The following is a 25,690-nucleotide window of genomic DNA, read 5'->3' on the forward strand; positions in this document are numbered from 1 at the left end:
AGGCCTGCCTCCACTCCCCTTTCTCCTCCAACCCACAACCTTCTAGAGAGGCCTATACCTAACCTAGAGCTGGGGGCCTCAAAACAGATCAAGCAGGAGTTTTAGTTAGAATACTCTACTGTGCCGTCGATCTATTGATTCCATTCATTGCCAAAAACAAGGTGGCTTGCTTTCTTTCAAGCCCACTTTGGAAGGGAGGGAGGTGTCGACCTCTCTTAAAGGCGTGGCTAGGGTTGGTTGGGTCTTTGACTTTGACCGCCGCTGCAGGTAGCCAAAGAATCCTACGCAATCCTAGAGCTTTCTATTCTTTTTTTTTAATAGAATCGCGTGGAAAGGTCTTGTCGAGCCTCTTTATATCTTTCTATGTAGATCGCATTATCTGAGGGGGATGCCGTACATGATCCTTTGATCAAAATTCGTTACCGATTCTATTTTTGCTTGGGTAATTGATGATCGGATGGATCGGGTAGACGACCCAGTAGAAACATTGATTCTGCTCGAGTATTACCCGGTTCATTCTCCATATCGGCCGGATTCCTAAAGCAAGCAAATAATCCCCGATCAAAGATGAAAGCCAAGGCGGGCAACAAAGGCCATTCTCGATATCAGCAAGATGAACGCCTCTCAAAGCCATCGCACTCTCTTTTGCGCACCTCACCTCGGACTCGGATCCCGCCCTTGATCTTGGGTTTAGCTCCGCAAGATACGGCAAAAAGCCGTGATCGCGCCAAGGCGCTCTTTGCATAGGTGTGTAGTTCCGTCGCTCCTCCCCTACTAATAGAATGGGTTCCATATGATGTTGCTCCTCGATCTCGAAACAACGGTATGCTCCGGACAATTATTTAGCTCCTGCCCTGCAACATATTGGGTCTCCCCCGCTGTCTCTACTCCCGCCCGGCTGTGCTTCTACCTTAGTTTTTGTCCTTTGGTAGTGGTGTCTCTACCTTTGCTCCTGGTATTGTTTTTTCAACTCCTGCCTTTGCCAATGATGGTGAAACCAGATCCAACACCTGTCTTCGCTATTGGTTTTGAAACGCCCGGGGGTGAAACCCAAGCTAACGCTTCCCTTATATTTGCTTTGACTGCTTTCTTAACCCCTGCCTATGGTGCCTTCCCCTCCACTCTAGATGGCTATGCTTTATCTATGACAAGGAAGGATCATTTTCTCCTTGATCTCCATTCACAGGGTTTGAAGGCAGCGGGCAAGATCCAATTTCAGTGAAATTAAACAACACACTGACTTTATTCATTAGATCTGAACTTTAAATAATCAAATCAGTGGAACCCAATTCAACAACTCTAGTAGAAAGTGGTATACAAACCATAGTCTGCAAACCCAATACTTGAGGTTGCTTAGCTCGATCACAAGACGAGCTAGCTAGCCTATTATACCCTTCAATATATAATTACTATTACCCAATATACTATACAATTACTGTTAGCTGAAAAAGCCGTAAATGAGGGGCAGCTGAATCTATGGATAGAAGCAGACTCTACTGCTGCAATTCATGGTTTTGGTTGTAAGGAGATCCTATAGAAGCTAAGCAGCAGTGAAGGACTCCCAAATGATCTACTTTAGATTGAAGAACTAGTATCTATTTGTTTCTTTGTCCGTCCATAAAAATATTCAAAAGGCAAAGTGTCACACGGCCCAACACCAAACAAAATCAAATAATGCCTAGCTACACTCTACAAAACCCAAATCTCCACATAACCCAACTCACAAAAACAAGAAAATGAGTTGCCAACTGAAAACCTAAGTCAGAAAACAAAAAAACAAACAAGGAGAAAGTTATTTGGGAGTGCCCACAGGTCAGGAGTACTTTCCTATTAACCAATTTATGCTCCACATTCAGTCCATGATTATTATCCTAACGAGTGTATAGTCATCGCACCAACCGATCAGCGTCCCCGTAATCCTTTAATCCAATCCATGTCCTGCCTACTAAAAGGTCCATGTATCTGATTGTTTGCAGTTGTATTAATGTGACAAATCTGTTTTCCAGATAGATGTAAACGGTATGGAAATGAATAATCACCAACAGTTATAAGTTTCTGCAAGGACTATCCCTCAATTCCCTCACTTTCTATGTCGACCTTAGAAAGTTGCAACTGATTGTATTTTTAAAATTTCTTAACCCTCAAAAGTTATGCTAAGCCTTTTATGATAGACCTCTCTTTTGACCATTGGCATGTAAATCCAATCAAGTATAACCAAAGGTTGATAAGACGAACATAACTGCGGAGCATGTAACATAGTATCATCTTAAAAACTGGATAGTGGATACAAACCCTATCAGAACGAAATGGTGTTCTGAAATGGTTCCATTGAAGGCAATGTTTTTGTTGCCAGTTTCCACCAAACAATAGAGGTTATGAAGCACCTGGGTGGCATTAATATATTGTGATTATTTTTTTGGTTGTGTACAATTCCACTTAGAAACTTGATTCACCCATTTCCCCTAAAGTTAAAAATCTGAATTACATACATAGACATGATGTACTGATGCTAAGCAATATACTATACAATTCTTTGTTGTTTGAAAAAGAGCCGTAAATGAGGGGCAGGTGAACCTATGGATAGAAGCGGACTCTCTTTGCTGCAATTCATGGTTTTGGTTGTAAGGAGATCCCTTAGAAGCTAAGCAGCAGTGAAGGACTCCCAAATGATCTACTTTAGATTGAAGAACTAGTATCTATTTGTTTCTTTGTCAGTCTGTAAAAATATTCAAAAGGCAAAGTGTCACATGGCCTAACACCAAACAAAATCAAATAATGCCTAGCTACACTCTACAAAACCCAAATCTCCACATAACCCAACTCACAAAAACAAGAAAATGAGCTGCCAACTGAAAACCTAAGTTAGAAAACAAAAAAGCAAACAAAGAGAAAGTTATTGATAGTTACCGGAGCAGGAGCAGTACTGTGATGACTGGCATGAGAATGTGGCGATGGAACATTGTCGTTGAAAGTTCCCCTTTGGTTCATAAACAGGCCTCTAACCTCTTCCATGTGCCTTGACATTTTAGCATCCATATTCGCCTCCATAGTCTCGATCCTCCTCTCAAGGAGAGTATTTGCCTCCATCAAGCCATCATTCTTTTTCATCAAAGAGTCTCCCTTTCGCAGTACAGTTTTACAAACCCCTATACCTAGACCTCGGAAACGACCTCTTTTATCTGGCCCAACCACCTGTTTTCATTGAGCAATTTATAGCAAGTACAAAAACTAAAATAAATATCTATCATGATATTGAAACAACTATACCGTAGCAATTGCGTCTCCAGACAAATCATATTGCGACTCTGGATGCTCAGAGATGTGATTCTTAATCGAATTCTGTTAAAATTACAAAAATAAGATGAAAGTCATTCATTTTAAACTAAAGATGTATATATAAGCTAAATACATACTAAAACACTAACCAATACTTCCTGGCTTTGTGGAACAGTTTCCTTTGGTTTGTGAATAAGCATATAGGAGTTTGCCCTTGTAATCTTCGATTTAGGAATACCTTTCTCTAAAGCTAGCTCGTTCCGAGCTATAACAACTGAAGTTCTGCCAAGAGATGAAGGCATGATCTGTTGCTTGCAATTCAGTTTGTTCCTTGCACTCATGGCCTACATATTTAAATCAATGTCAAATCAAACTAACATGAAACACTACCTATTAAAACATTGACACATACCTTAAACTTATCTGTATTGCAATAATCAACAAATTTGTGCCAATCCTCTCAAGGGAATGTTACACGGCGCAACTTCTTTCACCAAGGAAGGATCTTCATCTTCGACAAAAGTTTCATACAACGTGTGCTTGTAGTTCCTCCATGCTTCATTTAGTTTCTGCCTTGTGTAGTCAGTATCTATCATCTTCTCATATTCAAACACAAATTGGCATCCCAAAGTCTTAACAACTTTGTCTTTAAGATCCTTACCAATATGTCGCCAATCCTCATAGCATACTGGAAAGTCTCGACGAGCAATGTATTCCAATCTTGTGCCAAATTCACTAACAACGTCTATGGGTGTGACTGGTTGGCCTTTTCGGTTAGTCTGCATTACAAGTTTCGGACGTGGTTGACCCTCAATTTCTTCGATGCCAATTGAAGGGCCTCTTTTTTTAGAAGATGTAGTTCCGGATGAACCCGGAATGTTTGTGGCATCATCACCTGCACAAACAGATAACATGCCACAATTAAGCTTGTACCATATCATAATTATTAAAAGAAATCTTAAATGTTAAACTGAAATTAATTACCCATGTCTTCATTGAGCTGATCATCATCCAGTGAGTTTGAACCACCAGGTGAGTAGTGAGTGTCCATGTTCACTAAATAAAATGTGGAATTTCATGAAGCAAAAAGCAAAAGAAAATAAAGAAAACGGTGACATTTCAAAGAGAGCATACAATCAAATTATAAGATTCTAATAACATAACATAGGGAAAAAGAAGTTATTAATCTTATACTTGTGCTGATTTTCTGCTCCCATGATGACACTTCACAATCAATTATAATAGTTTAATGACATAAGGACATAACCAATGACATAAGGACACAACCAATGACATAAGGACATAACCAAATAGTTTAATTTTATATAATGCAATAACCAACAAAGAAATTCACAAGTCATTGCAACTAACAAAATACATAGCATGGAAACAAAACAATCCAAAAAATAAAATTAAAAAAAAAGAAGAAGAAGACAACGACCAAGTCATGGTCTAGGGTCTATTAGATCTTTGTCTCTTTTTATTTCTCCTATTCTCAACAACCACAAACACATCTTCTGGGTCATTAGGTACTAGATCATCCTCCACGGTTTCCACATTGGAAGGCCCTCCTATATCAATATTAATATTTATCGTTCTATCATCTGATAGCGGAACACTTCATCATGATGAGAATACAACTTTTTGGAACCTCTATGACTACATGCCAATCGGGGATCCATTGGATCCCTCGAATAAAAACACATGGCAAAGACGCTCTGCGAAAATAAACGGTTCATCAGCCATGCGGTCTAAACTCATTAGGTTAGACAAGTTCACCAATTTAAGGTTTGCTTCTACATCTATTTTCACACCAGTTTGGGAGCATTTTACCCAATCACACTTGAACAAAACAGGCTTGTACCCCTCTCGATACTGTAGCTGGACAATTTTCCGAAGAACACTATAGTATTCGACATAGTCTTCAACTGGATATTTGTCCTTAGCACTACACCAAAAAGTAGTCATGCATCTTGTGCTAACACCGCTGTTTTGGTTCCTTTGTGCTCGTTCATGATCCTTGGTGACAAAGAGAAAACTATTTACACAATACTTTGTGTATGTTGTTGCCAAACCTGTAGGTCCTCTCACAACATCTTTGAATTGGACATCATTTGACTCTATGTACTCAACCTGTGTTTTCAACCATGATGTGAAATTTTTACACAAAGGTATCCTTAAATGGCCTGCCCTCTTCCTCCCGGTTCTTCTCCGGTCCTCAAGAAATTTGGTGTACTTCCTACATATTATTTAACATGTTAGAAAGAAATTGCATTTTATTAAACTAGTATGCAATTCCAAACAATTATGTCAAGGTATACTTACTCCTGCCAATAATCATATTTAGCATGGCTTTTTAATACCCAATTACATGCCTATTCATACTCAACACCTTCTAACCCATAGCCATGACCCACTCCAATTGGCCCAACCTCCTTGATAGTATGATCATGAATCTTATCAAACAAACCAGGTACAAGTGGAGCTTCATTTTCAGCCATCCTATCAAGTTTCTCTAGAATACCACCCCCTCCTTTATAGCCTGCACAATGAATAAGGGTCTCTTCTTTCAAGTAACGCTCCGCAATACAGCCCTCGGGACGTGCTTTGTTTGAGACGGATCCCTTATAAGTCTTCATCATCCTTTAAACGACAAGGAACACATTATAGGAATAACATTAATAGGAAACAGAATTTGCAAGACAATAATTACAAAACTAATACCTTTCGAATGTATACATCCATCTCGCCCAAACAGGACCACATTCACGAGCCTCCTGAGCAAGGTGAATGGGCAAATGCAACATGATAACAAAAAGTGATGGAGGCCAATGTCTCTCGAGTGCGCACAATGTCTTAATCATATTTCTTTTGAGTACATTGAGTGTTTCGACATCTATTGTTCTAGCACATAAAGCACCAAAAAAAGTACAAATGCTTTTGATGATGGATCGAGCTTCCTTTCTGCTGCCATCTCTATAGGCATGTTGAATCGCTATCGGGAGCAAGTGTTGCATCAAGATGTGATAGTCATGTGACTTCAATCCCTTTAAATCTACTGAATCAGCCTTGACAATATTAGACCAATTACTACTAAAACCAACGGGCACACTCAGATTGCGCAATGTATCAAGAAAGCATTTCTTCTCCACTTTGTTAAGCCAAAAAGTTCCCGGCTTCATAACAGTTTTACCATTCACCTGGGATAACCAATACCTCCTTTTAATTTTCAAAAGCTTTAAGTCTTTGTGTGCCTTGTCATTATCCTTTGTTTTCTCTTTCGAATTAAGCATCATTGCAATCAAGATTTCACAAAAATTCTTCTCAATATGCATGACATCAAAGTTATGAGGGACTGGAATATACTTCCAATAATCCAACCCAAAGAATCCCGACCTATTGGTAAAACACGATTCACCTTCATTTTCTCGGTTATCATCGCGACTTTCGGTAACATTGTGTTTTCGTTTGCCTTTCCCAACTTTTGTTTTAAGTTCATTGTCATAGTATCAACCTCGATCCCAGTTAGCCTTGCTGGTGGCTCCTCTAGCTCTTGAGTTTTATCATAGGTGCTTTCTCTTGTATCAATTCTGGCTTCATCTAACAAAGGCAACCAACGTCTGCTTCTCATGTACACATGCTTACCTCCATTGCGAAGCCAAAAAGAAGCAGTCTTTGGACCACAAGCTGGACAACCAAGTTTCCTTTAGTCTTACAACTGGAGATATTTCCATAAGCTGGAAGGTCATGTATTGTCCACATCAAAACAGCCCGCATTTTAAATACGTCTCCTTTTGATGCATCTTTTACCATTACTCCTTCATGCCACAAGTCATTCAACTCCTTGACCAATGGTTGCAAAAACACATGAATATCTTTACCTGGCTATTTTGTACCTTCGATGAGTGTTGTGAGCATGGTGAATTGGGGTTTCATGCACAACCAAGGTGGAAGGTTGTAAGTCACACACATCACAGGCCACGAACTATGCAATGAGCTTAATGACCCAAAAGGATTGAAGCCATCAGTTGCTAGCCCCAAATGGACATTTCGAGGCTCGGCAGCAAAATCTGGGTATTGTGTATCAATTAACTTCCACACCCCAGAGTCAACTGGATGCCCCAAAGTACATGGAGGGGACTTTCCAGTTGAATGCTAACGCATAGCCTTTGCTACCCAATGCACTCTATATAATCTCTTTAACCTATCTGCTAGTGGAAAATATCTTAAGATCTTCGCAGCACCAGACTTGACCCCTTTCTTTCTTTCCTCAATGTTTAAAGTTTTAAACCTCGAGACCCCACAAATATGACAAGAAACCTTAGATTTGTAGTCTCCCCAGTATAACATACAATCATTTCTGCACGCATCAATTTTATCATACTTCAATCCTAAATCTTTGATTATCTTATCCACATGATACATATTTTTTGGTGTGTTATTCCCACTTGGAAGCACCAACTAGAATAGTTGAAGCAATGCAGTAAAACTTTGGTCAGTCCACCCATGTGTGATCTTCAAATTAAATAATTTCACTACAAATCTAAGAACGGTGAAGTCCTTATTTCCAGCATACAATTCACTCATCGCCTTACGCAAATTAGAACTAAACTTAACATCTTCAAATAAGTCATTTTCAAATAAGTCATTTTGTTCATTATGTTCTCCCATTAGCATATCCAAATTATCACCACCAAGTTCCCCCACCAAAGTGTTAAGGGCATTAGCCATGTCCGTTTCATTATATGCATTATCACGAAAACCTGATCCTTGTTCAACATATTGATTTTGTGCTACTTCACCATGCATGAACCACACATTATATGTTTCATCAAAGCCATGCCTAAAACAATCTACTTTGACGTCATCATGGGTCTTGGCCGAGCCTTGGTTTAGGCATTTGCCACATGGACAGGGTATGACCTTTTTATTACGATGGTGTATCTTCGTGAACTCCACAAATTTCTCTAAACCAGCTATAAAATGCTTATCTGGATATTTCAAGGAAATCCAACTTTTATCTATCGATGAAGCGAAAGCATCCATACCATTATATATAACAAAGAAAAGCTAGTATGTAAGAAGCATCAACCAAATCAGATAATTAGGCATCAAATAAATCTATGATTTAGCATTCTAGAATGCAATACTAAGCACCTCACCATACAATGCAATGCATCCATGCTAAGAATTAAATAGATGGAGAACTAGAATAGCATCATTTTCCAACAACAATTTTCATGCAAAATATAACAGTTAAATTGTTGATTGTCTACACATGCCCTAAACCTAAAACAAAATAACAATAACCCAAAATTTCTCAAATCTAAGCCATGAATTAATACAATTATTTTACCAAAATAATAAAATAAATAAAGCATTAACAAAGTGCAATTAATAGAACCAGATCTAAACTATCTATAAATAAAACTATAACCTTAACACCAATACTCAAAACAACGACTTTATAAACTATATCGTATAAAAAAAACCATCTATTTATAAGCTCAAAGTGAAAACACCAAATTTCTAAACACCAAATTTGCACAACCATTTATTTATATATAAGCTCAAATCCATATCTGTGTAGTTTAGGTTATACTAGATCTATTGTGAAGAAATAAGCCATTTTTCACTGTAATTTGCTTGTAGCTCTACAATTCTACATTACTACATACATGCAATCTCATCAACAGAGCCACAGAGGGATGAAAGTCCCTAAAGGTAATTGCCTTACCTAGTAACGAGAAGGCCCCAACAGCCCAACCCCACTACAATGTATTGGAGTACCTATTATGCATGTGGAAACATGAGTAAAGAAAAAACATTTGTTATTTCTAAAGCAAGCATGCTCCAAGAAAGTCATAATTATACCCCAACGACAACCAACAGGTATCCACTTGAGAAATGGAAGTTCATTAGCATTCTGTAAAGATGCTTTAACATGGGTTATGGGAACATCAAGCTCCTGGGTAGGTGAAATGATGAGAGAGACAAACCTTTTTTAAGACCATGTCTCACTCGACTCTGAAGACTACGAAAATGTGTCATATGCCCTTGAGAGTGATCCTCTTCAAATATGTATTCACTCATTATCAATGGCCACACCAATGTCGTTATGCCTAGTTAGATTCAATTCACCAAATCAGAAATGCCATTATGTCCAAAATCACACACTCTTCTCGTATTTTGGAACAGAGAAAGGGAGATTCCCTATAGTTGGATACCCACTCTAGAACATAAATATGAGATAAAAGCGCATGGTTAGATGGAACCAATGATTATCCGACTGGCCAACTTAATTACGTTATTCTAATCCCAATGGTCTTACATTGGTCGGTTTAGAAGTCTTAAAAGTATAATGTCCTCCAAGTTTAGCTACCACGCCAACATCAAACCACATAATATATAACCATAAACTCCCCTTCCACTACCGACTACACTATTTTTCGGTGCAGTTAGTTTCATATATTCTGCCTTTCTAACCTCAACAACTATTGCAATGGCTTCTGCTCTCACAAACTTCTTCAACTTGCTCGTTCTCTCAACCATACTCATCATCACAAATGGAGAAAGCTCTGAATGGACTTCTGAAACCAAACTCTTGGGACAAATGAAGGAGAAAGTCAGCCACCTTCACTTCTACTTTCATGATACTATCAGTGGCAGCAAACCATCAGCCAAGCAAATAGCTGGACCGAAAGTCCCTGGATTTGGCACTATGATGATTGCAAACGATCCCTTGACAGAAGGACTCTAGCTTATGTCGAAACTCGTAGGAAAAGCTCAAGGTATATATGCATCGGCATCTCAAAAAGAGCCGGGTTTGCTTATGGTCTTAAATTACGCCTTCATGGAGGGAAAATATAACGGTAGTACTTCATCCAATAAGGGAGATGTCAATTGTTAGAGGGACTATGACACATTTTTGAGGAAGAATTCTGTACTTCATCCAACAAGGGAGATGTCAATTGTTGGAGGGAAGAATTACTAAGTCAATTGTTTGGGGAAGAATTCTGTACTTCATCCAATAAGGGAGATGCCAATTGTTGGAGGGACTGAGCTTTTCAGGTTCGCTCGCGGGTATGCACTTGCAAAGACTGCTTGGTTTAATACCAAAGGAGATGCAGTTGTCGAGTATAATGTCACCGTACTTCATTATTGAAAATCTTATGCTTTCTGCTACTATTTTCAATTTGTTTCACCGTAGACCCGTAGTTCATAATGACTTTTTCTGGGGGAAATGGGCATTATCTTTTGGAATATTTCCTAAACCACTGAAAATTTCCTGCTCTTATCAAATTTAAAGTAGCTTTTAGTGATTGTGTATATCGTAGTGTGCAAGAGCGTGTGTTTTTGTCCTTGTGAGTTGGTACTAGCACGAAGCTTGTGTCATTTGTCATTCAATAATGTACTTGCTAAAAAGACGGTTCGAACATATATTAAGAAGTTTCCTATCGAAAAAAAAGAAGAACATAAATTAAGAAGCTTAAGAATAATTTCACTGTTAGTACTTAGTATAACAAAGTGTAGGCGAGTGGAAGGAATTAATAAAACTCAACATGAAACCGGAGATGCATGCACTTGACCTAGGATTTTTTAGAACTTGGATTACCACCAATATATGACCAATGAATTAGGATGGCTTATTAATACTATAGATGTTTTTCACTGAATAATCATCAGTCTTTAAGAAATCTTTAGTGCGCTAACCTCAATTCCTCACTACAAAACTCGATCTACAAAATAAAGAGAATCTTTAGTGCGCTAACCTCAATCATCAGTCTTTAAGAAATCTTTTTGAGTTGACATTTGCAGCAAACACTCATTACGAATGAGATAATAAATTGCCAATCACTAAAAAAAGAAACCACAGATCTAAATTTGAACTTCTAAACACCAAATTTCTTCACAAAAAGATTATATATATCGATGCTTAAAGTGAAAAAGATTGAAAATTTACCTGAGAAATTAACTAGCAAAGATTGTGTTTGGCTGCCTTAGAACAACGAACGGGTCAGAAAAAAACACTTCTCTAGAAAAAACTAAGAGAGAAAACAATGACGGCGTTAAATCTTCAAGCTCACAAAACTTTTGGGGGGAGATTTTCAACTTGGCGCCTAAATGTAAGCCGACGGTTTCCTGAATTTTTTTATTGTCTAAATAACAATAGAGCCACCGAGAAGAAATTTGGGATTTTAGGGTTGAATTTTGTTACGGATTAGATCCCCAACAAAATCGTCGCTGGGTTGGAATAGATAAAAAGTGAGCTGTGACGGGCCTGGGCTTTTATGCCGACGGGTAATGTCCATCAGCAATAGAAGTATGGACTGGATCCGTAGGCATATCTATTTTCCACCGTCCGGAAATGTCAATTTTTTAGTAGTGTACTGATCATACATTATATATGTTGATGTATGAACAGTGTGAACAATGAGTGTTCATAGCTCATGTTGAGGTATGAACCCAAATAGGTATGAACAATCAATGTTTATACCACAATATAATGTATGATCAGTAAGACCACCTATTAGAGTATGAACAATTATTGTTCATATCTATTTTGGGTATGAACAATCATTGTTCATATCTTAACATGAGCTATGAACACTCATTGTTTATATAAACAATCATTGTTCTTACTTATCATACATTATGTGATGTATGAACAGTATGAACACTTATTAGAGTATGAACAATCATTGTTCATACCTCAATATAATGTAAGATCAGTAAGAACATCTATTGGAGTATGAATAATCATTGTTCATACCTATTTGGGTTCATATCTCAACATGAGCTATGAACACTCATTGTTCACACTGTTCATACATCAACATATATAATGTATGATTAGTAAGAACACTTATTAGAGTATGAACAGTGGTTGTTCATACCCAAATAGGTATGAATACCCCAATATGAGCTATGAACACTCATTGTTCATATCTATTTGGGATATGAACAATCAATGTTCATACCACAATATAATGTATGATCAATAAGAACACCTATTAGAGTATGAACAATTATTGTTCATATATATTTGGAGTATGAATAATCATTGTTCATATCTTTGATAGGGTTATATACTAAAAACATTACTTTTGTATTAACTCTAATTCTTTATATTTTGAATGAGAATCATATGGGCAAATATTATGCATATTATATATGTTATTAGTTATATGCATGTGTCTAATACTTTATATTGTAGATGATATGGTGTGAACACACAGAAGATTATATCATCAGTACCTAATAAAGTATAAGATAATCGTTCACAACCTAGATGGATTTGGACAAACCATTGGTACGGTTGTAGTATAATCTGGTATTAGTCTATCTTGATTATAGGATTACACTAGCTAGTACACTTTGTGTGTATTAAACAGGACCAAGTGAGGTTGTTTCTCCTTATACTGACTATATAAGAGAACAAATGCCTCTGTTATTATGGATGTTTGTCCTCCTAATCCGGATATAATAACGGGCACTTACATGCATTGTATATTGCTTTAGATCATCAATGAGTGAGATTCATTTGTAAATCAACAAACTCGATGGATTGGGTAATGACATTGTATGTAAGGTGTGCTGTTGATTATAGAAGGAATCCGTGTCCCGCAAGAAGTCGGGTTGATGATGTCCCCTTGAGGAGCTCAAAAAGATTGTCATGTAAACCCTGCAGGTGGATTTATTCCAACATGATAATGAGGTTGAGTGGTACTACTCAAGGACATAAGAAGTTGATTAATGTAGTTGTCGAAGAACTTGACTTAATCAACGGACATTCGATATCTTAAACACGGGAGATCAACGAAAGCATATAATATGGAGCCCATAAACGCCGACACGTAATTTGGGATTTGGCGGTAGTGCAACAATGGCCTTTAGTGGAATAAGCCATTTGTTGACGGACTGGGGCGCGTGTGTCGGGGCTTAACATGGGAAGCCCAAGCCCGTCAGGAGGGCCAACCCTAATTTCTCCTCATGGTCCCTGTTGTAGCCTATAAATAGAATACTCTTTCTCTCTGGCCGAAATTCACTATTCACTAGTTTTGAAAAAGAGGCAAGAAAAGTAGATCTGAATTCGTTTATGATCTTGAGAGAAAGAAGGGGATTGGTAGATCATTGTCCACATAACGTCCAATTTATTCTAAAGGAATACAACAGAGGATCAAGGGGTTGATTGTTGATTCAGATTCATAAAGCTTGGATTCTTAGAGTTATCAAAACCGGATCTAAAAGGTATGTTTTCTCTATCCAAATCGTGAGAACCCATTGATTCCATTGCGCGTGGTTTTCGCGGTTTGTAGAAATAGTCATTTTGAAATAACGGTTCCTACAATCTTAACATGAGCTATGAACACTCATTGTTCATATGAACAATCATTATTCTTACTTATCATATATTATGTGATGTATGAACAATATGAACACTTATTGGAGTATGAACAATCATTGTTCATACCTCAATATAATGTAAGATCAGTAAGAACATCTATTGGAGTATGAGCAATCATTGTTCATATTGTTCATACCTATTTGGGGTATGACCAATCAATGTTCATACCTATTGTATAAACTGTGCACGACACTATATAACAGAGAAAGTTTATATACGACAATGTATAAGCTTATATATGATAATGTATAAGCTGTGCACGACACTATATAATAGAGAAAGTTTATATACGACAATGTATAAGTTGTGCACGACATTGTATAATTTTCGGACACTGTTTCAGAAACTCATGCAATGGTCGACTCGGGTGGACTATAGTTCTTAAAGAGCTTCTTTTCTCTGATGGATTTCCTGTGGCATATTTGAAATTTGATGTTTTGGAAAATTTGAGATTTGGGGGTTTGTTTGTTTGTTGTAGTTTAAATATTACGACATTTTAGTGCTTCAGTAGTTAAAAGGTTTGCGGAAAAGGAAGTGTTGGGCTTGCATCAAGTGGGAGTGCTGGACTAAGGGGTATTTATAGATGGCTTTTGGATTTGCATGGGAAGTACGTGGAAGGAGGAATAGAGCATGCTTTGGTTGATTTGCTGCGGTTAGGTTCAAGGTGGCTGAGAGTGAAGGAAGTAGTGGTTGGCGTCTCTATCTGCTTGGAGAATCTTAGTACCATTTATATATGGAAATCAAGTAGTGCAAGTGCTTCCTTGAACAGAATTTGTTGTCATATGGTGAGAGAGATTTCACATTGCTGAGTTAGTTGGATCAAGCAGTGTTGAGTTTTCTGACAAGGTGGGAAAGTTGCCGAGTGCTTAATCTCTACGATGCTAAATGAAGATGTTTCCTTGCTCCTAGAGGATGGAGCTTTGCGCTACAGAAGTTCTTGCATGTACATCAAAGTCACTGAATGGGAAGCTTATAGGACTCATTCCTAATACGATTACCATTAATATTGTGAAACTAGTGTCGGGGGTGAGATTGATCAATGTAAGAGGCTTTCTTGTGTGGTCCTATATAACAAATATATAGTTTCATCACTTTTGTTGTATTTGTCACTGTGCATGTTGATTAAACATGTATTTCTTACAAGTGTGAAATAGATCAGATGGAAAGTATATTATATCTTCATCATTTGTTTTGGTTCAAGAGTTTATTTTCCAAGTTGTTGAGGATTTTATTATCCCTTCTCAGTTCTTGTCAGAGCATCACCAAAATTTTATCACTTCTTGTCAGAGCATCCTATTTTGTAGTTTAGAGTTTCTCACTTTCAAGTTAATATCGTTGAGCCCTTGCTTGAGAGCAAATTATCTGACAGAACTTGAGAGATACAAACTCTGACAGAGTTCACCGAAAATGCTAGTTAAAACTCTGACAGAGTTCATCGAAAATGCTAGTTAAAACTCAACAATTCAACCTAGTCTTACAGAGTTCACCGAAAATTAAAACTCTGATAGCCAACCAAAATTAAATCTCTTACATGTAATATCTAAAACTATGTATAAAACTAGCTCGACATCCACATTGTATAAAATTCAAGCCAAAATTGTATAAAACTCTGACAGCCACATTCAAGCCAAAACTCTGACAGCCACATTGTATAAAAATCAAGCCAAAATTGTATAAACTCTGACAGCCAAAACTGAAACAAGGCGTTCAAAAGCTGAAACTGAAACAAGGCATTTATTGATTATTGATTATTAAGTTTTATTAGATGAAACTGAAACAAGGCATTCAAAAGTTGCTTGTCTAATCTCAGACTCTCTGGACACTGTTGTCTTATCTCAGACTCTCTAGACACTCTGTGCTTATACAACAGCTACAAGAACAGAGTTCACCGAAGCATCAATAACCACCCACTGTTGAATCTGCTATTCATTCCTAACCGCATCCTTAGCATCCAACGAGTTCTTAAGCACAATACCATCCTTAGCATCCAACGAGCTGACAAAAGGAATGAAGTAATCTCTGTCACCATATTCTCCTCTTTCTTTTTCCTCTGACATAACACACCCTTAACAAACTAGAAGCCTTGATACTCTTTGAGCGAGTTAAAACCTAAATAATTCATAAGCAACAGATCAGTTTACACAAAATGGCAAAGAATAAATTCTTCAGAAGCATCGAAGGATCACAACCACATCATAATCACTTTCATATATCAAGTAGAGGGTCAGAAAAATACCAAAATGCACAAAACATGTGCACCCCTTTAACATATCATAGATTACGTATTAACCAACAAACCAAGCAACCTAGCAACCAAAAATACTTACATTTCACAAATAACATCTTATTTTTCTCTGGACAATTTCTCGAGTCATGGTTAACAATATTTCCACAGTTTCTACACATTCTTCCTGGATTGTTTAAGGCTATCTCTCTGGGGGATTTCCATCTCTCCGCTTTCTTCTTCCTCCCTTTTGTTTGAGAAATGTTGGGATTCAAAATCAATATCTGAAATAAAGATTTGGAAAAAAAAAAAAAAAATTATATCAAATTAAACATTATAATAAATCAAATAACATTAAACACTAAACTTATATCAAATTAAACATTAATATCACAATCATAACCTGTGAGGTATCAATGAAAGACTCTTCAACTAGATTATCTTCATTATCTTCGTCTCCTTCGTTCGAAGCTATATTCAACGTTGAGACATGCTTAGCCATTTCATCCATCTTTTCTATAAAATATGAATAAGCCTCAACACTACTCCTTGCATCGTAAGCCACTTGAAAAGCAACCTTGATACAATGAGCCACTTTCAAAAGTTCATGGTTTTCATGGCTGGACACTAATCCAGTATGAAACTCCGCTCTATACGTGTTTGCAGTTTGCATCCACCGCTTCAAAAGAAAATTCCTTGGAATCTCTTCGATTTCGTAACGCTGAAAAATCTTTAACATGTGACCACAAAGTAACCCCATAAACTAAAAATACTTACATTCACAGTCTCCCTTTAAGGTTCCTCTATTGAAACTCACTTTCCAAATAGACTTCTTCTATGGGTCTCTGAATTTCACCATATAGCTTCCGGTTCCATTGTTGACAATCTCATCCCCATCAATTTTGTACTCCATCTTTGCCTTCTCTAACTGCTCCTTAAATTTATTGAATGCATTAATCATATAGACCTTCGCAGCATGTATAAGGAGGAAATCATCTTTAGCCACAATTCATGAACTATGCTCAGTGCAGTAATCAACATCTCTTTCATTCCTAGTAATCAAAACCAAAGATCTCTCATTACCATGTACAAACTCCATCAGTATAGTGCTCGAATTTACGAATTGGTCGTAATGAGAATTCATCGATTCACTCCTCCCAGTCGTATGCATACCAACAAAAAATGTGTCACTGAGATAACAAGGAACTCATTTCTCCCGCATATTATACATTTCTGTCAACCAAGGATTTACAGACAACTCATTCTTCTCTATTATTGTACACCATCTTCTTTCAAAATTAGCAATCTTATGAGTAAGAAATAGTGTTTTTCAGGTCAGTTATCAGTGTCTCAATTTTAGTAAATGATAGCTTCTCTTGAAATTTATGCATAATATGCCAAAGATAGTAACGATGACTAGTATAAGGGAACACTTTTGCAATGGCTGCAGTCATCACTCTATCCTGGTTAGTGATGATTACAGTTGGCGCATGACCACCCATGGCTGCAAGCCAGGCCTTAAACAACCATATGAATGTATCTTCTGTCTTATCAAGTAACAGCGTGCAACCAAACTGAATCGACTGCATATGATGATTGACTCCAGTAAAATGGGCAAAAGGCATAGAGTATACATTCGTACAATATGTGGTATCAAAAGAGACAACATCCCCGAAATACTCATATTGCACTCAAGACCTCACATCAACCCAGAAAAAGTTTACTGCAGTCCCATTTTGATCTAGATCAATAGTGTAGTCAAACTGGGGATTCTCAAAGCACTCTTCTGCATAAAATATTTAAGCACGACAGTTGCATCACCTTCTTTAGGCATCTTTCTAGTCAAACCATAATGATGGTTCTAGTAATCCTTATTTGTAAACCCAACTTCTTCACACTAAAAATAGCTGTAACTTTACCGACAGGTAAACCATGCTCACCAAAAATCTTAGTCAACTTCTTCGCCACTTCAGGCATATTTTTGTTCGATCTCATGCAATTTCTCTTTGTTAGACTAACTAAACCGTGGTTATGGTCATTATTAGGGCAACTTACATAGTATATATCTCTGTGTTTTCTTTTTGTAACACGCATTCTAATGAGGCAACTACACTTGACAGTGCTTGTATTTCTAGAAACACCCACTTCTCCCACTTCTCTCTTGTTATGGACCCCTTCACGTGAACAAACTATTAAACATCTCGTAACAAAATCCACACCGCTTTTTTTCCGTTATGTTAACCAAACACGAGTCTCAAATCCCTCTTGTTGACCATATTGTTTGTAGTAAGTCTTTGCGTTGTCAACACTACTAAAAACCATACATACAAACGGAGCAACTAGTCTATCCGGGGATTTATTCGACGAAGACCCAACAACTACGTCCTTGTTGATACTGATTCTTATATTATCTCCCATTGACTCCATTTCTAAATTTTGGGTTCGAGTTCAAATGCTAGCTAGCAAGGGAAAATGCAAACTTAATTAAAGTTATAAACTTAATCTAAATTACCTTCATTTTTGGAAAAAAAAAACTCGTGATTAGCTTCGTCCTTCCTTCTTTTGTTGAGTTTGTTTGTTGTTTGTTTAATTTTCGGTGATATGAAAATGGTTTAATTTTTGGTGGTTTAATTTTCGGTGAGATGAAAACGCCCAATTCAAAACCCTTTGTGAGTTTGTTTTTGTGAGTTTACGAAAATTTTGAGTTTTCAAAATTTGTTTCGTATTTTGTGAGGTTAATTTCAAATTTTCATTTTTTAAATCTGAAATTAAACCATTTCATCTCACCGAAAATTAAACCGTATATCGGGCATGTTCCGTTTACCACACTTTTTATACCATAGTTTATATCATGCCCCACAACTTTATGTACAACTTTAATTATGACCTATTTTTTTGTGGATGTGTTCAATTAACCATGAAGATCATCTCTACAAAATTTCAACTAATTTGATAATGTTTAACTATGTCAAAAGATGATTGCAAAATCGTAAAATCTGAGCCATTTAAAAAAAAAAAAAATATTGAGAACGATTTTTAACTAGATTAGAGATTTCTAAATGAGACGAATTTTTGTGGAGATGTTATCAATTTTTAGTAGATCATATCCACAAATTATTAGTACTTAACTCATCTTGTAGGGGGGTGTGGTATAAACTATGATATAAAAAGTATGGTAAACAAAACCTATTTGTGTGTGTATATATATATATAATAATTCTCTAAAAAGTAGCTACTTAAGTTAACATAAAATAAGTACGTACGTAAAACTTTACCTACAAAATGAATTCAAATCTAATTTTTTGTGGTTATGAAGCACTCACCATAATGATTATCTTTCCAAAATTTCAGCTCATTTGAAAACCTCTAATATAGATAAAAATTGTTGACATCTTTAAAAAGAAATCTAACGGTCTAGAAATGTTGAGTTTTTGTAATCGTTTTTTGCCAATGTTAGAGGTTTCCAAATGAGCTAAAATTTTGTAGAGATGATCTTAATATTGAGTATATCATATCCACAAAAAATAGGTTTGAATTCATTTTGTAGGTGAAATTTTATTTATGTACTTATTTATGTATTATATATATATATATATATATATATATATATATATATATATATATATATATATATATATATATATATATGTTTATTTTTATAATACTAACAAAAGATACATCAAGAATGTTGTGATAGATATTAAGCTGCTGCATGTAAATATATCTGTAAGGACAAGTGCAAGCTCTTTCTTAGTCGCATGACTAAAGAGAGGAAGAATACAATATAAGAACTCCTTGGAATCAAAGTTTGTGTGCTTCCATAATCTTATCTTGGAGTCCCTTTGATAACAGGAAGAGTCACAAGGGTTACAATAGCACCCATGGTGGACAAAATCAGGCTTAAAACTTCTAGCTAGTTTGACAACACTTATTATCACTTCAAGGGAGAGTTTTACTTGCAAAACATGTGCTGAATAGTATGTCAGTTCACAACATGGCTATCTATAAATGGCCTACCTCAGTCATCAAGGAATGTTGAGCGTATTATACGAAACTTTGTATGGTCGGAAAACCCTCTTGCAAGAAGGTAGTCACTCCATCATGGAGGAGAACATGCAGGCCTAAAGAGGAGGGAGGAATTGGTATTCACTGACTGAAAAACATCAATAATATTTCTATGCTAATGAAGATGAGCTGGACTATGTTAAAAAAGAACAACAATTGGTCAACATTTATGCAAAGTAAATACAAGAAAAGAAGTGGAACTTGGGCTACAAACATGACATACTTCAACTGTATAGCACTTGGCATTAAATGTGCTATGAAGGAAGTACATCAACACTCGAGCTGGATAATTGGAAATGAGCAGAAGCATAAACATTTGGAGGGACATTTAGATTGGTACTAAAGCTAACATGGAGCTTTTGCCAATGGAGACAAGCTTTTGGCAAGAACATAATGCCACTTTGAGTGACTAGATGCATTATTGAGCATAATAGATGGAACTCTCCCCATCTCTCACCAATATCTTGGATATACTTGAAGTTGAGATCTCACAGTTTCAACAACCCAATGAAGAATGTGAGGATGAGTTAGTTTGGATGCACACACCAACTAGAAACATCTCGGTTGCTTAAGCTCATGAGGAAATAAGGAGTAAAAGAGATAAGCCTTTTTGGGCAAGTTGTCTTTGGGAAGCAAAGCTACATCCAAGAACCTTGGCAATTGGATGGAAAATATTGTCTGGTGCAATTAATATTGATGATAGGATGTAGAGCATGAAATTTAGAATGTCCCCAAGATGTATATCGTGTAAGGAAAGCACGGAGATGCAATCACACACTTTCTATGAATGTGGCTTTGATAAGCAGTGTTGGAATTATGCTACAAACACATTTGCGATGCAATAGATTCCAGTTAGTCACACTAAGCTTGTAGAGGTTAGGGCTAGCCTTGATCCGCAAGCTAAGGCTCTTTGGGGAGCAGTAGCTATCTCATGTTTAGTGGCTATCTGGAGAAATAGGAACAAAATGATTTATGAATAGGGGAAACCTAACTTCCCATCTATTTGTCAATCAATTCAAGCAGTTCGAAGAGGCATCAATTTGTAGGAAATGAAAAAAAGGAAGAACGACTTAATTCAAAGTAATTAAGCACCTATCAATTCATTTGACTCTAGAGTGTTATTGTCTTCTACCACCCATTGGAGTGTTAACGATTAGTGTAGCTGGAAGCACAAGAGGTAGTCATAGCATCACAGGATGGGGATTTGTTTACAAAGAACATACTAGGAGGGTTCAATGGTTACATGGTGTTGGAGCTGGCGGAATGGGTGTGGATACAACCCATAATGCTAAATGACAATCTATTCTTGAGCGAGTTGCACAAGCCACCAATAAGGGATATGAGGGAGGAATATATGGGTTGAGTCCCAATCAATAGCGACAGTAAATGCTTTTCAGTTGGATGAAGTCCACTGGAGAGTCAAAAGTGCATGTCATAAAGCAAAGAGTAAAGTGGAATGATTGAACATTACTCATACTTGTAAGGAGATTAATTTCTCAGCGGAGACAAGTGCTCGATGAGGATGTATGCTGGCAACAAGGACTAAAGCTTGGTGGCATGGCAAACCACTCTTCATAAATCAGTTTGGTTTCTAACCCAATTGTACGTCCTCGACACATTCAGAGTCTTGTGGAGATAGATACGGTATCACAAAGTTTGGTTGGCAGAGAACAGTGCGTCAGAAATCAGTTTCTACGCACTGTGTTCGAGTCTAGTTTTAGTATATTTTGAATGCAATTGAGAATTTTTGTAAAACATAAAGAATTAAGGTCTTTGTGTTATCTTTACAACACAAAAAGCCTCGTTTCTTTTGGATATATGTGGAAAAAGTGGTGCTATCCCGAAAAAAGCCCATCAGAAATCTAGTTTACTGAAGTTCAAGATTTTTACCGTTTTCAACCTAAGTTTTCTTCTAGATGGGCTGAGGTTGGGACTTCGAATTTTACATGAAAAATAAGTCCACATACCCTAGTTTCTAAATAATCAAGTTGTGTTTCATTGGGATGAATGTAGGGAAAGTTATTACTTTGACAAGTTGGCTAGAAAACCTACCATGTTCTCTTTCTAGGTGCACATACTATTTTGAGTAATTTTTCTAGAAATGAACTAAGAGCTTCTTAAATCATTCCAGGGCATTTTGTAAGTTGTTTGTAACCTACTTTTAGATACTGGTTTTTATTTGGAACAACAAAGTTCATAAGATAGTTTCTGGTGACCCGAAAGTATAGTAAAATTCATGTTTGAGCAATTTTGACTTATAGGTTCATTGTGCATCATTAGGGCCGGAACTTCATTTATTTTATAGTGACAATATTTGAAACTTATTTTTATTCGTTTTGAGATGATCTAAGTGGTAAATTATCTTGTTTGGATTTGGTACGTATATGTTATGGAGGTTGCCTTGTATCTAGCTTGGGTTCCGATGGAAGCTCCAAAACTATTCTAGAATTGAAATAAGACAAATGATTGATAATTATTGTTCATTTAACTTGTTGAGAATGTTTGCACTGTGCTAGTGGCGGATATGCCTAGGGAATAAATGAGGTTCCGAATATGATATGTTATATATATTAAATGGGAATGATGATTCTTTTGAGCATGGCTTTGCATGGAAATTATGATTTTGGTTAAGAGCTACGTAAGGCTTGATTCTAATATTGAAAGATTGGATACATAAGGAGCCTTATGTAAAAGTGCAACCGCTATAGTACATATTATATATTTAGTTTTTAGCGACCGATATATGTGAGTGGTGGATGTAGTATCCATAAATGAATTTGTATATGAATTTGTGTTTTACGTACGAGTCAAGAAACTATATGTCTCTACTTTAACAATAAACTATCCTGTGAGTCTTGGAAAGTAAGAGGAACTACTAAAAGAATAGTAGGACTTATACAGAAGCTGAGATTTTCTAAGTATGGTATTTTCTTTGTGTACTTCTTTTGACTTTTATTTGTACAACTTATTTATGCATTGGATCCGTATCACGTTTCTATATATATTTGATACTTAATATGTAAAATAAATGTTTATTATGATATATTAACTTAGAAAGTATATTCATAGGACAATCAAATATTTCTCTTATGTTTTGTTTGAAAAGATTTTAGAATCATGATTGGCACTTGGCAGTGAACATGTAGATCTCCATAAGCAATTGATCATCCATAGTTACTTTCTTCTAACTATTTGTACAAGTTTTTATTATTCATTCGTACTATCTTGTTCCATTATTTGACGTTCAAAATATGACGGGCAGGAGCTTTTCATGCAAAGGGTAGACCTCACAAAGGTATGATTAACATTTTGATGTGTTAGATGTACTATGGCAAATCAATATAGATATGTTAGGGGATAGACACTTATTTTCCCGCCCTCATTAATTTCTTAGTAGAATCTATGCATACTCTAGTACAATCAATTGATATTGCAACTGTCTTGGTTGGATCTATGTAAAGCCATCTTATTTTCTTATGTATATATTGGAGTGTTTGTTGGTCTGTCTATACTGTATGCAGATGATTTTGCGTCTTTGTGGCTGTATACATTGGTGTGTTTGTTAGTCAGCCATCTATAGTATGCAGATGATTTTGCGGTCTTTGTGGCTGGACACCTGAAGCAACTTGAATTTCTTCTTGGGATTCTCTATTGCTTTAAAGCCGTCTCCGGGCTCAATCCGGGCTCAAAGTTAGTATGGAAAAGAGTACGGCGTTCAGGGCAGGTGACACTAGTGTTCTTAATAGGTTAATTTTTGGGATACAATGCGTTGTGTTGTGTTGGGACCTACCTTGGTTTCTCCTTCGGGGAGGGGAATAAATCGGCGGCTATTTGGCACCTGTTACAAAATACTTTTTGTAAACAATTGGAGGGTTGGCAAGGGTGTTGCTCTCAATACTTGTATTCTTGTAATATACGATATCTAATCGCACAGACCTATCTTGTTCTCTTTCATTATTTATGATATATAGCATCTCCACATTACTGATCAATAGAGCAATAGGTGTTCACAAGGGGATCAAGAAGTAAGCTAGGGTCATTAACATTTTGATGGTAGTTAGTAACATGGAAGACAAACCGAGAAATACAAATTAACCCCATAAAATGTTAGCTTAGGACAATTACAATTTTTGCTTATTTATCTTTCAGGGTAATCTATTCACATGCCAAAGTCCTGTAGTAGGAAATAGGAATTGGTTTCATTAATTAAGATCTTAATTCGATTGTGAAGGTGTATATATTGAAAAATTATATGAAATATTCCTTTATGTTGATGAGTAGCTATACGCTTGATTGCGAGCTATGAAATTTCAGTAGACGTAGTCCATAGTTTTTCATATATTTTTGCTTTCCAGTACATTTGTAATGTTAAGAAGAAACCAAAATTTTGGTGAGTTTATGCGTTCGATGGTATATGTTTCTTTGGTGAACCAATTCAGTCATAGTCATTTTCAAGTGGTTGCTTAGGGCCTAGATGGGGTGGGAGCCTCATAAATGATTATCCACACTTGCTATGAAATCCTTTGTTTTCTACGAAAATCTTTGGTGGTAAGTTAATCTTGTTCCTTGAATTGATGATAATATTTTGCCAAAAGGGTTTTCTATCTTGTTTATCAACTTGATTTCGTGGCCAGAGTAGTTTGTTCATTTTCTTTGAATTGGTAGGCTTACAATTTGAGATTATGTATGATTTGCTTCTAATTTGTTACAATTACGAAAAATTAAGTTTTTAACTGAAATCTTTTTTGATGTTGTTGACTTATATGGTATGGGATTTCATTTCAGAAGCATTGGTTTTAACAATATTCCTTAATTTCTATGCCCAGATATTTGAAACTAGGATCATCGTTAAAGATATGCTTATGGTAGCTTTATAGTCAATTACAATTGTATGATAGTTGGTGGCTTCATTTTGTTCTTCTTCTCAATTAATTTCTCCAGTTTTACTTTCTCAAGTATTGTGATGCTACTCTGGATGAATGCTATATATTCATCTTCTCCTAGTTTGGATTTTAAATAATCAGCGGTCTTCACTTTTTGAATTCCAAACCCACTTGGCCGAAGTGGTAGTACAAAGTCTTAAAGTTTGCACTTTAGTGTATAAAGTGTAAACCATTCTTATTCTAGTGGTGCGTGATACTTTGTTTTAGTTGTATGGCTACTGGATAGGTTCACCAAAGCTTCCTTAAGTTAGGTTGGCCTCAAAATTAGTATGTGTAGATAGAGCTAGCAAGTCAGTAGGTTAGTTTGGTTTGAGCTTAACCTCACCCCAGTTACCAGCTCACCCACTACACTATATCTGTTGAAAAAAGACATGACACTTTTGGGTGTCGTATGGTGACCCGTTTTTTTTGCAGTCATTTTTTTTCTACAACACTTGACAAGTGTCGTTTTTCAATTTTTCATTTTAATAAAAAAAAAAAAAGGCTAAATCAGGGCCAAAAAAAGCCTCTAGCCCAAAATCTACTAAATCATGGCTCCATTTTAAAATTTGAAACCCACCCAAGATATTTTGAAGGTACAAATTGGATCCATTGATTTTTCTGACCAAAAATTCTCTTTAGAGGCAATATTTCCTATATCCAAATATATCTTCCATAAAAAAAGTAAAGAAACTTCACAGAGTGAATAATGGGTCCATGCTCCCACAGCACTTAACAAGCCCAAAAACTAACAGCAGTGACCACGATGTACTAATGTTAGTGTGTCCATAAACC

General features: G+C 36.4%; 1 long non-coding RNA gene and 1 pseudogene across 1 annotated transcript; one reads left to right on the forward strand and one right to left on the reverse strand.

The window, feature by feature from the left end:
* Positions 1 to 3,951: 3,951 nt before the first annotated feature.
* On the reverse strand, positions 3,952 to 11,493 carry LOC147477206 (uncharacterized). The gene is made up of 3 exons (XR_015209585.1): positions 11,240 to 11,493; positions 4,261 to 4,332; positions 3,952 to 4,171 (listed from the first exon to the last, which is right to left on the reverse strand). It is a non-coding gene; the product is annotated as an uncharacterized LOC147477206 (long non-coding RNA).
* LOC147477207 (dirigent protein 22-like) lies at positions 9,757 to 10,589 on the forward strand (annotated as a pseudogene).
* Positions 11,494 to 25,690: the final 14,197 nt, after the last annotated feature.

The sequence above is a fragment of the Coptis chinensis genome, chromosome 9, assembly GCF_015680905.1.
Source record: "Coptis chinensis isolate HL-2020 chromosome 9, ASM1568090v1, whole genome shotgun sequence".
NCBI lineage: Eukaryota > Viridiplantae > Streptophyta > Magnoliopsida > Ranunculales > Ranunculaceae > Coptis > Coptis chinensis.